This window comes from Centropristis striata, chromosome 15 (genome assembly GCF_030273125.1).
Source record: "Centropristis striata isolate RG_2023a ecotype Rhode Island chromosome 15, C.striata_1.0, whole genome shotgun sequence".
Taxonomy (NCBI): Eukaryota; Metazoa; Chordata; class Actinopteri; order Perciformes; family Serranidae; genus Centropristis; species Centropristis striata.
Genome location: NC_081531.1, coordinates 24,157,315 through 24,173,415, shown reverse-complemented (window position 1 = coordinate 24,173,415; position 16,101 = coordinate 24,157,315). Strand labels below are relative to the sequence as shown.

The 16,101-nt window shown below is 41.3% G+C and overlaps 3 non-coding genes across 3 annotated transcripts; all 3 read right to left on the bottom strand.

The window, feature by feature from the left end:
* Positions 1–13,682: 13,682 nt before the first annotated feature.
* On the bottom strand, positions 13,683–13,764 carry trnas-cga (transfer RNA serine (anticodon CGA)). Its single transcript has one exon. It is a non-coding gene; the product is annotated as a tRNA-Ser (tRNA).
* An 883-nt stretch (positions 13,765–14,647) lies between these two features.
* On the bottom strand, positions 14,648–14,719 carry trnaa-ugc (transfer RNA alanine (anticodon UGC)). The gene has a single exon. It is a non-coding gene; the product is annotated as a tRNA-Ala (tRNA).
* A 227-nt stretch (positions 14,720–14,946) lies between these two features.
* trnag-ucc (transfer RNA glycine (anticodon UCC)) lies at positions 14,947–15,018 on the bottom strand. The gene has a single exon. It is a non-coding gene; the product is annotated as a tRNA-Gly (tRNA).
* Between the last annotated feature and the right edge of the window lie 1,083 nt (positions 15,019–16,101).

Genomic DNA, 16,101 nt, shown 5'->3' with positions numbered 1-16,101 from the left:
AACTTTTACTCTGGAATTTCAATGACAAATGATCATAAAATGGTCAGAATACCTGAGATGATATGAGAGATGATGTGGGTGAGTCACTCTGGAATAGAGGACTGTGGGGGGGGGGGCGGTGAAATGTCCATATCGTCATCAAACTGTGGGGCTTCAGGTGGGCACTCACTGAGAATGTCTTCTGCATTGCTTATCGTGACATCAGGACATTCCTCCTCCTGATCTTCGACCTGCAGGTCTGGCAGAACGATGCCGAGTTGACGGTGCTGTTGTGGACCCAACAGATCTCCTCTGTCAGGCTGAGTGAATATGTTAAACTAAAGGTGTAGTCGCAAGGAGAACAGTGCCTCCTGATTTTCTTACCAGTGGGTCTCCTTGGGGAAACGAATTCTGCGAAGAGTGCATTACCGAGGACTCTGTCACTGAGGGCATTTACGTTGGACATCAGGCAGACATCATAGATCTTAGTTTGCATTGTGCCAGTCACATGCACTGCTTCACGGGATCTGTTCATGCCCTAACCCTAACCACCCTCAAGCATGTACATCTGTGTGCAAAATTATATTTGAAATTACAAAAATATTAGTTGCATTTATTAAGTGATGATACACATTTCACTACGTTCCCCTATGCAATTATTTCTCAGAAACTTGAAACTTTGGAAAAATAATGTTCTTATGACGATAATTCAATAGCAGACACGTAATATCCTAATTTCCCCCTAGGGATGAATAATGTATTTTTGATTCTGATAAAGGATATGAATCATGCTAAAGATACCTAATTACATCTTACCTGGGATAAAGGTGCACTGGTGGCTGATGAAAACTTTCCACAGAAGACGACCCTCTGCCACATCTGAAGACATCCAAGACTTTGTCTCCCTTTTGTGACCCTGAGCAGAGTTTGGTGTACAGTTCAACACCAGGTGGATCTTGGATGCATGGCAAGTGCTTCTGTTAAACCTCCCACACACTTGCCATGCTCTCTGTGTTAATCAGTTAATACTTTTAAACCTGAGGTGTCAGTTAGTTCCCACATGGACTTCAGCAATCCTTGGATCAGGTTACGAGTTTCCTCAACCCCACGACTTCTCCTTCTGCAGTGCTTGGCCAGTTCCTTGGAACTAATGTTGGCAAGAACTTGCGCATCTGTAGGAGCGAGACCAGCCCGCTTTTTCTTCAGCTCTGACTTCTTTGCCTTCTTTTTTTTTTAATGAACATTTTTAATTTTTATTTTATATATTTTATATGCAGAACAGAAAATAACACAGCTCAGGTAAGACATTGCAAGGTACGAGTCGATGTATGGAAAATAAAAATGAAAATAAAATAATAAAAAGTAAATAAAGAGTGGCCAATACATTAAAGCAGTCACAATACCTCAGTCCCCAATAGCAGAGAGGCATCAGTGGATAAAAATGCAAAACAGGGTTATAGAGAAACCAGTCTGGAAGGTAGATAGTATCTATGTCCTTAGGGGGAACCCTCGTAGTACGGAGGATAAGAGAACAGGTCCAATATGTTCCAGATAAGGGCCCCCAAACTTTATAGAAAGCGTCAACAGAAGAGTGTAGCATACAAGAGATGTATTCACTGGGGATGCAGTTCATAATGAGATTGTGCCATGATTTTTTGGATGGGGCAATGTCCTTGATCCAGAAGAGCAAAATGTTTTTTCTGGCAGCAGAGTCAACATATTGAACAGCCTCCTGTGTTTGACACTCTCAATATGACAGTCTGGAAGTCCAAGTATAAGACACACCAGGTTAAAATCTATTGGAACACCAAAAATAAGAGACAGCTCATCCACAACACCGGACCAATATCCCTGCAGTTTCACACAGCTCCAGAGACAGTGAACATATCACATTTACACTTACAACAGAGCGGAGATACAGTACCATCCATCTTGTTTTTAAGGGCAGGAATTATGTGTGTGTGATGTAGGATTCTTTATTGGATGGATTTGGTTCGGTTACGAACAGATATTCCCCTGGCATAAACCCATATTTCCCGCCAGTCAGCATTATCAATAGGGGTACCCAGGTCCCTCTCCCAGGCGTCTTTGGTCAAATTAAAACTAGAGCCCAAGGCCTTGTAGAATAAAGTAATGCGTTTCTTGGAGACGCTTAAGGACAGGGCCTTCTCTATATGAGAGGTGGAAGAAACAGTGGTCAGTGTGGTGTCCTTGAAGATGAAATGTCGGATTTGTAAGTATCTGAAGAAGTCACCTTTACTTAGGCCATATTGCTCTCGCAGCTGAGGAAAGGACAAAAGGGTCTGGCCATTAAATAAATCCAAGTTTTGTTAAGCCTTGGCTATGCCACAGTCTAAAGCCTCTGTCCTGACAACCTGGGATAAAATCTGGACCACCTATAGTAGGAGTAAGAGGGGAAGTAAGCGAGCGGCGGCCCTCCATGATGTGGGTGGACCTCCAGGCTTTGACTGCAATTAAAGTGATGGGGTTAGTGCAGTGGTCTCTAACAGACTTGTGGTCTTTTACAAACAGAAGATTCCACAGAGGACATTTGGACTGAGAGGATTCAACATCAAACCAAACAGAGGCAGGGTCACCTTTAAACCATTCTGATATAACCCGGAGATGTGATGCTAGCTTGCTCAGCCAACCTTCAAGAACCTTAATAACCCTGTTAGACAACAATACTGGGATCATCTGCAGTGGATATAGGAGTCTGGGTAGGACATTCATTTTAATAAGAGCAATTCTGCCAAGCCAGGAAAGACATAGGGGAGCCCAATGTTCTAAATCAGCCTTCACTGCATCCAGAAGAGGGGGAAAATTAGACTTGTATAGCTGGCCATAAGTAGGTGTTATGTGTACTCCTAAATAGACAAAGCCAGCTGGTGACCAACGGAATGGGAATGGCTCTGATAGACATGTGACAGATGTCAATGACCCAATAGGCATGGCCTCAGATTTTCCCAAATTAATCTTATACCCTGAAAAGGCACCAAATGACGATATGACCCTCATCCGCGTAAAGTGAGACCTCGTGCTCCCCCTCTCCACCGACAACACCACATATTAGAGCAGTCTGTCTTACAGTTTGGGCCAGTGGCTCAATAGCTAAATCGAAGAGCAGTGGGCTAAGAGGGTCGCCCTGTCTATTTCCACGGAAAAGGGGGAAATTGCTAGATCTCAGTCCATTGGTCAGAACTGCAGCAGTCAGATCATTATAAAAAACTCTAATCCACTTAATAAAATTACCTCCCAGGTCGAATTTTTCCAGTGTAAAAAACAAATATGGCCATTCGACCCGGTCAAAGGCCTTCTCTGCGTTGAGGGAGAGCACAAGGGCAGGGTCCCCATGGTCCCGGCACAGCTGGATAATATTCAGGAGCCTCCTTGTGTTATCAGAGGGGTTTCGACCCTTAATGAAACCAGTTTGGTCTTCCTTCACAATATAGGGTAGAACCTTCTCCAGACGCATGGCTAGAATTTCGGACAAAAATTTTTGGTATGAGTTCAGTAAGGCTATTGACCTGTAGGAGGCGCAATTGTCAGGGCATTTACCTTTTTTAAGTATAAGAGAAATATTGGCCTCTCTGAGTGACTGAGGAAGGATGCGACTCTCAAAAGAGTGGTTTAGCATAGCTAGCAGGGGGTCTAAGAGGATATGGTGGAACTCCTTATAAAATTCACACCCAAATCCATCTGGCCCAGGGCCTTCCCAGATGGCATACATTTCAGAGCAAGCAGTGCCTCCTCCTTAGTGATTGGATCATTCAGCTCTAATTTCTGTGCTGCTGTGGCTTTAGGTAGTCCATCCATCCATCCATTTTCTTCCGCTTATCCGGGCCGGGTCGCGGGGGCAGCAGGCTAAGCAGGGCATTCCAGACGTCCCCCTCCCCAGCCACAACTTCCAGCTCCTCCTGGGGGACCCCGAGGTGTTCCCAGGCCAGGAGAGAGATATAATCCCTCCACCGTGTTCTGGGTCTTCCCCGGGGCCTCCCACCAGTTGGACGTGCCCGGAACACCTCTAACGGGAGGCGTCCGGGAGGCATCCTTACCAGATGCCCAAACCACCTCAGCTTTAGGTAGTCTTAGGCCTGAAAAAAACATGTGCATGAGGGCGAGGGCATTGTCAGGCTGCTCTGATTTATACAAATTGGAATAAAATAAAGCAAACTCATTATTAATAGTTCTGGTGTCAAATGACCTGACATTGAGAATTCCGGAATGCTCTTCATGGAGGAGCAGCAAAAGTTTGGTAGCTCTCTGTTTTTGCATACATTTGCTATGTTTTTATGTATTTTTTGTAATATTTTTGATGGATACTTCTGTGGAGAGAAGAGCTTATTCAAGGGAGGAGCTTCTTTCATTGAAACAGAGCAAGTCTGGAGGACACCATCACCCTATTCCAGCTGAGTTGAAGAGGTGCTTTCGTGGTTGCCTTGCTGGTGCAAAAGTTAAGGCTCGGAAATGGAGATATAAGCCTTTTCTGCCGTCAGTTATCATGGGGAATGTCAACTCTCTGCCCCAACAAGACTGATGAACTGGAGATACTGGAACTCAGAAAGTAGGAAATAAACTTATCGTATTAAGCTTGGGCTTCTTCTAGAAGAAGACCAGGCTGTAACGTCGAACCATCCTTTTTATTTTATTTATCATGCATGATAGCAGCTAGCTAGCTAGCAGACAGGGATCCTGCACAGCCTGCTTCTTTTACTGTAGCTGCTAATGTGTTGTATGGAAAAACAATGTGTTGTTACCTAGCTAGCTAATGTCAGTACATGGGTGCAAACTAAATTCAAAATGGGTCATTCATTTGATGATCTGTGGTTATGGGACTGCATCGTTTTCACCTTTTTCACCGATGATATACAGGTTTGCAGTGCACCCCCGTACCTAACCGAGCATTTGTCTCTGAATGCAAGTGTAGTGTGAATTGTGTGTTCTTAGGGTATGTGGAGAATGTCATTATGTCTTAAAAATCTCTGCGCGCGCATCTGGTTATCTCTTCTGGGCTGAGCCCCGAATGTGTCAAAATCCTAGAGACGGCCCTCTCTTTGACGATAGATGATTGTAGTCTCCAGCACTTTGACAGTGCCCTTTCCTCAGAGAGAGAGTAGACCAGATAAACAGGGGCGTGGGCACACAAAACAATACTACCTATGGTGCATGACAAGGACAGAAACATTTTAGATGAGGGGATAAAAAAGTAACCAATTCTAGTGTGACATTATCACCTCTGGACAACAGGTGGACAACATATTGAGCTGTAGCAGGAGGAGGTGGTGGTGGAGGAGGTTGTCTTGGTGCTTTATGGGGTTGTTGTGGTGCTGGATCCAGCTTCTTACCTGTGCTGAACCGGTACTTCTCCTGGGCATGCAGGATACCTGCCCAATATGCATCAGGTTTACCTGTCTTTATCATTTCTACAAATAACAGGGAGGAAATGTTAAACAAAACCCGGAGATCTCAGTATATAATTTGATATTGAAATTGTGGATCTATGTGTCTCCACCTTTCCCACTGTTAATGTCAAATCTAATGTGCATTTATAAACATTTTCTCATCTCACACACTAGCAGATTGGGTAACGTTAGCGAACGTTAACGTTACACTGTAGATGGTTTTGTTTTCACTTTGTTAACGGCTCAAATCATCCATGAATACGGCTATGTAATAGAATAGAATACAGAGAATCATTCTGTGATATGACTTATTTTGATTATCCATACCAGTTTTATTAGGAGGATTTGAAGTCTACTATTAGCCTACCATGGCACATACATACCGTAAACACAACGCTTACATCTAAACTAGCGTTACGATCGGAATAAACTATAACCCTGCACACTCAAAACAGTCTTTATAGACAAGTTAAGGGTAACACTTTATAATGAGTACACACTATTAAGCATTAGTTAAGCATTAATAAATATTGAATTCATCATTTATAACACATGAGGAGTCATTAGTATGTAGTTTATAAACACAGTTATAAATGTTTTTTCTTCATTAATAAGCACAGTAATTATGGATTAGTAAACACTGAATTCATCATTTATCAAGCATGTTTCTGACGTAAATACTCATTAATATGTGGTTTATAAACACAGTTATAAATGTTTTTACTCTTCATTAATAAGCACAGTAATTATGGATTAGTAAACACTGAATTCATCATTTATAAAGCATGTTTATGACGTAAATACTCATTAGTATGTGGTTTATAATCACAGTTATAAATTGTTTACTCTTCATTAATAAGCTCATCCATATAAATGATGGATTCAGCATTTCTAAATTAAGTATTACATCACTTACCCACCAGTTGTTTAGCATTTGTCAGTGGTTTGTAAGGTCAGTTAGAAAGCCTATGTAAATAATGAACAATCTATTTAGATGTACATGTCTGCATGCTCTTACACGTCCACTATTCAGACATGTAATGGTTAGTGAGTTAGTTAGTTTGTTGTTAGTTTAAAAATCTCACAAATTCAATTTCCAATGGATGGCTTATAAACAGTTATTAATGCAGGAATTCATGAATTCAGGCAGTTACAAAGCACTTACTACTCATTAATTAAGCAATTTGCGTGAGCTTATCTAAAGTGGGGACTATCTATGCCTTATAAAGCATTTACAAATGAGATTTAAAGGCATTTACAAATGAGATTAAAGGCTGGCAATGCCTCAAAACTCATAAAAGTTCCAGACCAAGGAGAGACACAACACAGGGACATATAAGATATTACACTGATATTTATTGAAACTTCCCAAAATACTGTAACTGTACAAGTGTACAAAAAAGGATAAGCATGGCTGGATAAAAATTTGTCAACACCAACAGTGGAAGTTTAAGTACAGCAAATAAAATGTTTCTCTGAAAAAATATTGTATCATATCTGTATCAAAAAATAAAGTCAGAAAATATTTCAGTGTGACATGATAAAACAATACAGCAAAATTATTTTTTTTCTAACAATGGTTACAGTGGCTGCATATGACTACATGTATTTTTTTGAAATGTCATGAATCAGTCTGCCAAATGCACCCTCACAGTGTTTCTTTGCGAGCCATTCATTCCACTCAATCACTGAAAGGTGGTCAGAAAGCAAACTGTCAGTGCGATTTCCCCTAAGCCTCCAGATCTGCTCCTTGTAGGATCTCCAGGCCCTCTCAATATGCTGGGTATGGGCTCTAGTTTGGGGATCTACATACCACCGGCTGTGGTTGACAGTGTGATGGTTGTAGCCTAGTGCAGAGAGTATGCGATAGGCACGCCACTCATCACTTATAACGGTAGATCCAAGCCTCACATGATGAGCAATCAAGGGGACTAGATGTCTTCGAGATCTTCTCTCCACAAGACGTAGAATAGGCTTTCTTCCTCCTTGATGATGCCTCACAGCTAACATTCCAAAGACCCACTTCTTTCTTTTCCAACCACCAGCCATTCTTCCTCTCCCATACTGATGCAGACAAACCAACACAGACATAAACAGATACATTCTATTAACAATAACTTGTTTGACTGTATTTGACAATTAATGAAAGCCACTATAACATACCTTTCTTTTGTGCCGAAAAAGGCTCTCATCGATCACAACAAACTCCCTTCTTCCACCAACCGGTTGGCCTGTACGCCTTCTCATCCTTTCAACTGCTGTGACACAGACCTCCCTTAATTTTTTTGCCATTTTAGTGAGAGTGGCTGAACTGGCTGCAATTGTGTCATCCATCATATCAATCTGTCGCAATCGTAGACCCTGACAAAATCTTCAAAGGCAAATGAAAAAAAAAAGTTTTTAGAAATTTATTGACAAAACATGGTATGCATTATTTTTAAGTGTTTTATGCAAATAGCATTCTCTATGTGTTTATGTTATTATTGCCTTTACTTGCCCACCTGTACATGAACTGCATCCAGTTACTGAGGGAGACCTTTGAATGACTGAAAATTGACTTGTGCCTGACAGATGTTTGTTTTTCCCTTCCCATATGTGCTGCTTGACGACAGGTCCTATTTAAAAAGTACAGTAATACTTCATTACTACTATTCATGCTACTATACTCACTCACACATACACATACACACACACACACACACACACAAACCCAGGTTTGGGTCGTAATGGTCAACTGTAAATCAAAATAGCATAATAAGGTTACAAAAAATGTGTAATTAGATTGCCAGTTACAAGAATTACTTGTTGGATTTTATTTTAAACTACAGCATGGGAATTTTTAAATCATAAAACTGTACAATGCAGATGTACACATGCCAGTATATTTTTGAGAGGGTAATTTGATTTGACCAATTATGAATGCTGGATATGTTCTACTGCATTCTGAACGCAACTTACTCCTCTCAGGTTGCTAGTTTTTAAATGGTGACTTTATTATATATTTTTGTTTAATGAGTTTCGGATGATAGAGTAGGCCTATGTATCCTTTTTTAAATTTACATTTAAAAAAATTGACGGTGAACATTTTGAGGAAGTGCACCTCTTGCTTGACAGCAACAATGTGGCCCTTGATTAATAAATAGCTGCAGTAGCAAAAACTTTCACAGGGATACACACAATGTATTTTGTGCCAGTACTGTTTTGGTAAATTCAATTTGATTTCACTAAAATATAGGCCTATACATCAGTGTTTGATCCAAAAGGATTTAGATTAGATTACCTACTACATTACATCCCAAAATATTCTGGCATCAATACAAAAGACAAATCAACACATAACTGCAAATTAATTATTAGTTTATCTATATAATTACATATTCCTCACCAAGCATATAGATCTCCACTGTTCGTCCTCTTTTTCAGTTTCATGTTGTGATGGCATGTTCTGCATTTGACTTTTCTTTTTAGCAGTTTTCTCTTCTGAAGCCACTTTATCAGCTTCAATCAACTTTCTTTTCGATGTCTCGTCATTAATAAGCCTCTTCAGTCGGGTAAAGCTGCCCATTGTTTTTGTTTTGGAAAAACATTAAACTGGGGGGTTTATGAAGACATTCTACTGTTCTGAGCTTGCGATCCCGCTCTCATGACGTCATCGACGTCAACGACGTGATGAAGTGACAGGGCGGCAACGCTTTACGTACGAGTGCAGCGGTCAGACCATGGATGTATCTATGGGTCAGAGTGGAGAGATGGCGATGGAGCGCTCTGTGTTGACTCGACGGGTCCGGCGGATGCGGGTCACAAACAAAGCCGGTGTGGAGACGGATACACTGGTATCGGAGTCAACGGCCGTCAGCGGCACTCGTGGTGGTGAGTATGTGTTTGTTTGCTGGCACATATGGATGATAGCTAACGTTAGCTTAGCAGCTGAAGGCGTTATCTTAGCAGCTGAAGGCGTTAGGGCCGCCAAAAACAACACTAATAGAAATTAATAAGGGATACACATTTTGATTTTTTTTAATGACCGATAACCGACCCTCATGAACCGATTATTAACCGTTAACAGATACGATTTAAATGCTCTACTGAGTTTCTGTGACCCATTCAAAATACAATAAATGGCCCAAACCATCCTCAGTCCTCTCTCGCCATAGCGGATTATTTTTTTTACTGTTTTTTATTCAGAAAAAGCAGCATGTCGACATGCTCTGGGGTCAGCATAGATATATACACATAGATGCCGCCTCTAGCGCTGCTGTCCATTGGACCGATACGTCAACGCGGCCGCCATCTTGGGACGGGGTAAGCCGCGTCTACTCACTGCATTAGTCAACGGAGGCAGAGGTCTATGAACGATTAAAATCACCAGAACTCACTGAATTTACAACCGATTTCAAGCCGTTTGGTTTAATATAAATGTCAGACACATATTTGTGATACAACATAGATTGATTCGTTTTTTTGGTTTGTTTTTTGTTGTTGAGGTCCTCAATGCAATTAAAAACAGTACATACTGACATTCATAACTGTAACACATCATCATATACACAAACAGCTAACAGTCTAGTCCAAAACTACGTAAGATAACATATGTATGATATAAATAATTAAAAAAATTCTATATATTGTCACCGGCCAGCCCTGTCCCTTTAAGACAGTGGCCCGGTGTAAACACAGAGAGAGCAGAGGTAGACGTGTGTGTGTGTGTGTGTTTGTGTAAACACAGAGAGAGTAGACACACACACGTCTACCGTGTGTGTGACAAGTGTTGATCTGCAGCAGTGTCCAACAGAATTTGACCAGGCCCGGCGTTTGTGTTCAGCCTTTGCAGAAGTAAAGAATTAAATGTACGGTTTACACAAAGATCCCACTTCGTCCTCCTTCCTTCACACACTTTGGCCCGGACTCTAAGACGCCAGTTACCAGCAACGAGCCAAAACATTAAACCAGCTCCCAACTACGGTTCAGAGTGAGAGAGGGTTAAGAAGGTAACAATATATATAAAAACGAATCAATCTATGTTGTATCACAAATATATGTCTGACATTTATATTAAACCAAACGGCTTGAAAATCGGTTGTAAATTCAGTGAGTTCTGGTGATTTTAATCGTTCACAGACCTCTGCCTCCGTTGACTGATACAGTGAGTAGACGCGGCTTACCCCGTCCCAAGATGGCGGCCGCGTTGACGTGGCTGACCAGCCCGAACGCGGAGTTCGGAGTCCTCTGATGCTATGTCTGACTCCTCCTCTACTGCATCCTCATTAGAGGAAGACAACAAAAAGAAGAGGAGGAAGAAGAAGGGAAAAGAGAGAAAGTCCAAGAAGTCAAAGAAAATTAAACCAAAGGCACGTAAAAGAGGTAAAATATGCTACATGTTATACTTCCATCCCTTTCTACTGACTGGGTTTTTGGTTTGGTCGTGTTTAGTTCTGCTGTACAATTGTTCCTCTCTTGGCTGGTTCTTCTCATATGATGTGATGTTCTGTGTGTGATTGTTGTGTTGGCACTAGCTAATTAAATCTACTGTAATAAATCACTTTGTGTGTGAAAATACCTTTTTTTACTGTTGATGACACTAATTCTTTGTTGTCTAAATTGCAGTCCAAAATCCAGATCAGGCTGTGTCCTGGTACAAAAAAATTCTTTGACTGTTTAGTCGAGGGAGGACAATGTCTGCCGCTTTCAAGCGTGTAGGGGTGGACCGGAACACGGTTGTCGTCACTGCTCCAATCGCAGAGCTGTTCATTGCTGCCCCCAGCAAATACAAGGAAGTCCTTTAAAGCTACAACAGTCAGGTGAAACTAAGTGGGTTTGCCATACAGTGTGCCACTGCAATTCAGGAGGATCCAGGAATAGTGGACACAGTTAAAGCTTTTAAGATTTCTGGAAAGCTGCTTCCTCTGAAAAGAAAGTCAGCTATAATGCTAGATTAACACTGATACTGCCAAATGTTTGAAAGATGGAAGACAAAAAGTTCATTGTTGAATTGTTACACTGAAATATTTTGACTTTTTGATACAGAAAAAATATATGTAGGCTATATTTTTTTTTCTAACAAAGATTTTTTGATAGAGAAAGATTTTATTTTTTTATTTTTTCAGAGAAACATTTTATTTGCTGTACTTAAACTTCCACTGTTGGTGTTGACAAATTTTTATCCAGCCATGCTTATCCTTTTTTGTACACTTGTACAGTTACAGTATTTTGGGAAGTTTCAATAAATATCAGTGTAATATCTTATATGTCCCTGTGTTGTGTCTCTCCTTGGTCTGGAACTTTTATGAGTTTTGAGGCATTGCCAGCCTTTAATCTCATTTGTAAATGCCTTTAAATCTCATTTGTAAATGCTTTATAAGGCATAGATAGTCCCCACTTTAGATAAGCTCACGCAAATTGCTTAATTAATGAGTAGTAAGTGCTTTGTAACTGCCTGAATTCATGAATTCCTGCATTAATAACTGTTTATAAGCCATCCATTGGAAATTGAATTTGTGAGATTTTTAAACTAACAACAAACTAACTAACTCACTAACCATTACATGTCTGAATAGTGGACGTGTAAGAGCATGCAGACATGTACATCTAAATAGATTGTTCATTATTTACATAGGCTTTCTAAATGACCTTACAAACCACTGACAAATGCTAAATAACTGGTGGGTAAGTGATATAATACTTAATTTAGAAATGCTGAATCCATCATTTATATGGATGAGCTTATTAATGAAGAGTAAACAATTTATAACTGTGATTATAAACCACATACTAATGAGTATTTACGTCAGAAACATGCTTGATAAATGATGAATTCAGTGTTTACTAATCCATAATTACTGTGCTTATTAATGAAGAAAAACATTTATAACTGTGTTTATAAACTACATACTAATGACTCCTCATGTGTTATAAATGATGAATTCAATATTTATTCATGCTTAACTGATGCTTAATAGTGTGTACTCATTATAAAGTGTTACCAAGTTAGGAGATGTTTAATTAATCCGTAATTACTTTTCATATTGTGAAGGACAGTACATGTCTCCGATAAAGTGCATTTATTTGGAATGATCCGTTAGTCGAGAAAAGTTTGTAATCCTTGCCTAAACGGTGGCCATCCAATCAGCGAAGAGATTCACATGACAAAATTATGCTGTATGACGTGGCAATTATTGATTGAATGCGTCGCAACGTCGTTTCTTTTTTTGATTGGCTCTTTTACCCCCTGTGTTAGCAATGTTAGGATCTGTGTTAGGACTTCGACCGAATATGTTATGAATTGTAAGGATATTGTTAAGAATCGTGAGGAGATGGTTAGGATGTGTTTTGGCAGTCAACTCGCTGGAGAGTACGGCCAAGACAACTCACAACATGGATGAAAAGCATCTTTGAAAAAATGTTTACAACTGGCTAAATGGCTGAGGAAAAACTGTAGATGTACATGTAGATTTACATAGATGTACAAATGTTTTTATTCTGCTCAACGTTGCAATCTCTTAAGGTTAAGGCGATGGACTAGAAATCCATTGGGGGTCTCCCCACGCAGGTTCGAATCCTGCCAGCAACGGAAATGAGTTGTAGTCAACTCTCACTGCATTTACAGACACATCACAGGTGCTACATGGGACAACATTGCTCTGAGAGAAGACAGGTGGACCCGTTAAAAAATTAAAAGTTGCTGCATCTTCTCATAACTGGCAGATAATTGTCCTTATGATTTTCAATCAAATTTAACTCAATTTTCATGCAACATAGCTCTCTTACACATCGTCTTTGAAAAGGTCTTGGGGAATACGACTGCAATTACAAGAAAAGGTTGTATGTGTAGCCTTTTAGATGAAGATGTGACTTGAGTGAGCAGCCTCGGTTTGGGCAGATGACTACATACATTTTACTTTTGCACACAAACGCACTGGTGGAAAGAAGAAGAGCAAGCCTGGGAAAGGTTGCAGCTCCTGATACAGTCCTCGCTGCAGCATGATCAGATTGGAGGAAACTGGTCACTCTGATTTCTTTGAACAGTTGACAATTCTGCATGAACTTGCTTCTTTTGCTCCATTCATTTTACAGTCGGCTGGCAGAAATGTTCTAGACTCTGGTTTGTTTACTGTAGTCAGGATCTTGTGTGGTCGCCTCACGAAAACTCTGTGTGTGTCTGCTCTGTTCCCAGGCCACATGGAGTGAAGGGCGAACCAGTCTGATTAACAACGGGTCCACCTGTCGTCTCTCAGAGCAATGTTGTCCCATGTAGCACCTGTGATGTGTCTGTATATGCAGAGAGAGTTGACTACAACTCATTTCCGTTGTCGGCAGGATTCGAACCTGCACGTGGAGACCCCAATGGATTTCGAGTTCATCGCCTTAACCACTCGGCCACAACATCTCAAAACATGGCTGTAAAGCCTCTTTGCAAAAATGTTTACAACTGTCTCAATGGCTGAGGAAAAACAGGGCATGTCCATAGACATGTACTTTCTTTCTATCAGTATTTTTTTTTTTTTTGAAAGTGCCCCAATGGAAGACTGACTAAATGACTTTGTGTAAATCTTGTAAATTGCCTTGAAACCTATAAATAACAAACTGCCATGAGGGGAAATTTAACCCTGAAGGACATTTGCAGCCTTTCTACTTACCTTGTGACAAGTAAACCAAGGATCATTACTCACCACTATACCACCATCGCTGTGCAAAAGGTCTTTCCCTTCAAAATTGGGAAGATCTTTGGGCATTGAGACTGGAAGAGGCTGTTTTAGTGAGGACAGGCTGCTCCAGCTCCACTGGAGATCGAGTCAGGTCTAAAGATGTTGGTGGAAGACAATGTGTTTTCTGATCTCAAGCATCCTGCGTCCATACACCGGCTGCGCCAAGTGCTGGCATCTTGTCCAGGAACATTTCAGATGGAGATTTAGGTGTTTCATGTTAGCTTGGGCTAATGTAGCCTGGAGCCCTTTGCCCCCCAGCGTAAACGAGGAGTGGGTTGCAGAGGCCTGATAAGCGGCATTCAAGAAGTGCCAGGGACTGCATAGGTGCAAACAGGCCGCTCTAGGTAGCTGTGAGATGATACGATATTGTTCAGGAAGTCAACTTTACAACAATGACGGGTAGCCACAATGATTTTCCCTTTTGTCTCAAAGGTCATTTGTCAAAACACAGCAGTCATGTTGAAAAAGAATATACCAGGGCTCTGTGTGTGCACATTCTTGTAGTTTAGACTGGCTTTTTATTTTGAAAGTATTGTCCTTAACCTCAGCCCGCAAGTGTTTGAGTGGAGATGCCGGGGATTGAACCCGGGGCCTCATACATGCAAAGCATGCGCTCTACCACTGAGCTACATCCCCTGTATGAGCTGGGAATTTTTGCCTTTTTTTTTTTTTTTTTTTTTTTTTTTGACAGTGCCCCAATGGAAGACTGACTAAAGGACTTTGTGTAAATCTTGTAAATTGCCTTGAAACCTATAAATAACAAACTGCCATGAGGGGAAATTTAACCCTGAAGGACATTTGCAGCCTTTCTACTTACCTTGTGACAATTAAACCAAGGATCATTACTCTGGAAGAAAGAGAACTGCGATGGCCGGGAATCGAACCCGGGTCAACTGCTTGGAAGGCAGCTATTCTCACCACTATACCACCATCGCTCTGCAAAAGGTCTTTCCCTTCAAAATTGGCAACATCTTTGGGCATTGAGACTGGAAGAGGCTGTTTTAGTGAGGACAGGCTGCTCCAGCTCCACTGGAGATCGAGTCAGGTCTAAAGATGTTGGTGGAAGACAATGTGTTTTCTGATCTCAAGCATCCTGCGTCCGTACACCGGCTGCGCCCAAGTGCTGGCATCTTGTCCAGGAACATTTCAGATGGAGATTTGGGTGTGTCACGTTAGCTTGGGCTAATGTAGCCTGGAGCCCTTTGGCCCCCAGCGTAAACGAGGAGTGGGTTGCAGAGGCCTGATAAGCGGCATTCAAGAAGTGCCAGGGACTGCATAGGTGCAAACAGGCCGCTCTAGGTAGCTGTGAGATGATACGATATTGTTCAGGAAGTCAACTTTACAACAATGACGGGTAGCCACAATGATTTTCCCTTTTGTCTCAAAGGTCATTTGTCAAAACACAGCAGTCATGTTGAAAAAGAATATACCAGGGCTCTGTGTTTGCACATTCTTGTAGTTTAGACTGGCTTTTTAATTTGAAAGTATTGTCCTTAACCTCAGCCCGCATTAAAATGCAGAAACCTCTATTGTTCTCCAACAAAGGGGAAAGCCATCAAAGTCAGTTTGCCAGACAAATAAGGATTTTCACACCTCTGTGTAAAAATCTTTCCCCTTGGCCATTGAAACTTCAAGTCTAATGAAGGCAACATCTCCCTGTGTCCTCTCTTTTTCTCCTGCACATTCCACAGAGCAGTGTCTGCAGCCAGACTGGCTCGCCCTTCCCTTCTTCCTTCTCCATGTGGCCTGGGAACAGAGCAGGCACACACAGAGCTTTTCGTGAGGCGACCACACAAGATCCTGACTAGAGTAAACAAACCAGAGTCTAGAACAACATGTCTGCCAGCCGACTTTAAAATGAATGGAGCAAAAGAAGCAAGTTCATGCAGAATTGTCAACCGTTCACAGAAATCGGAGTGACCAGTTTCCTCCAATCTGATCATGCTGCAGCAAGGACCGTATCAGGAGCTGCAACCTTTCCCAGGCTTGCTCTTCTTCTTTCCACCAGTGCGTTTGTG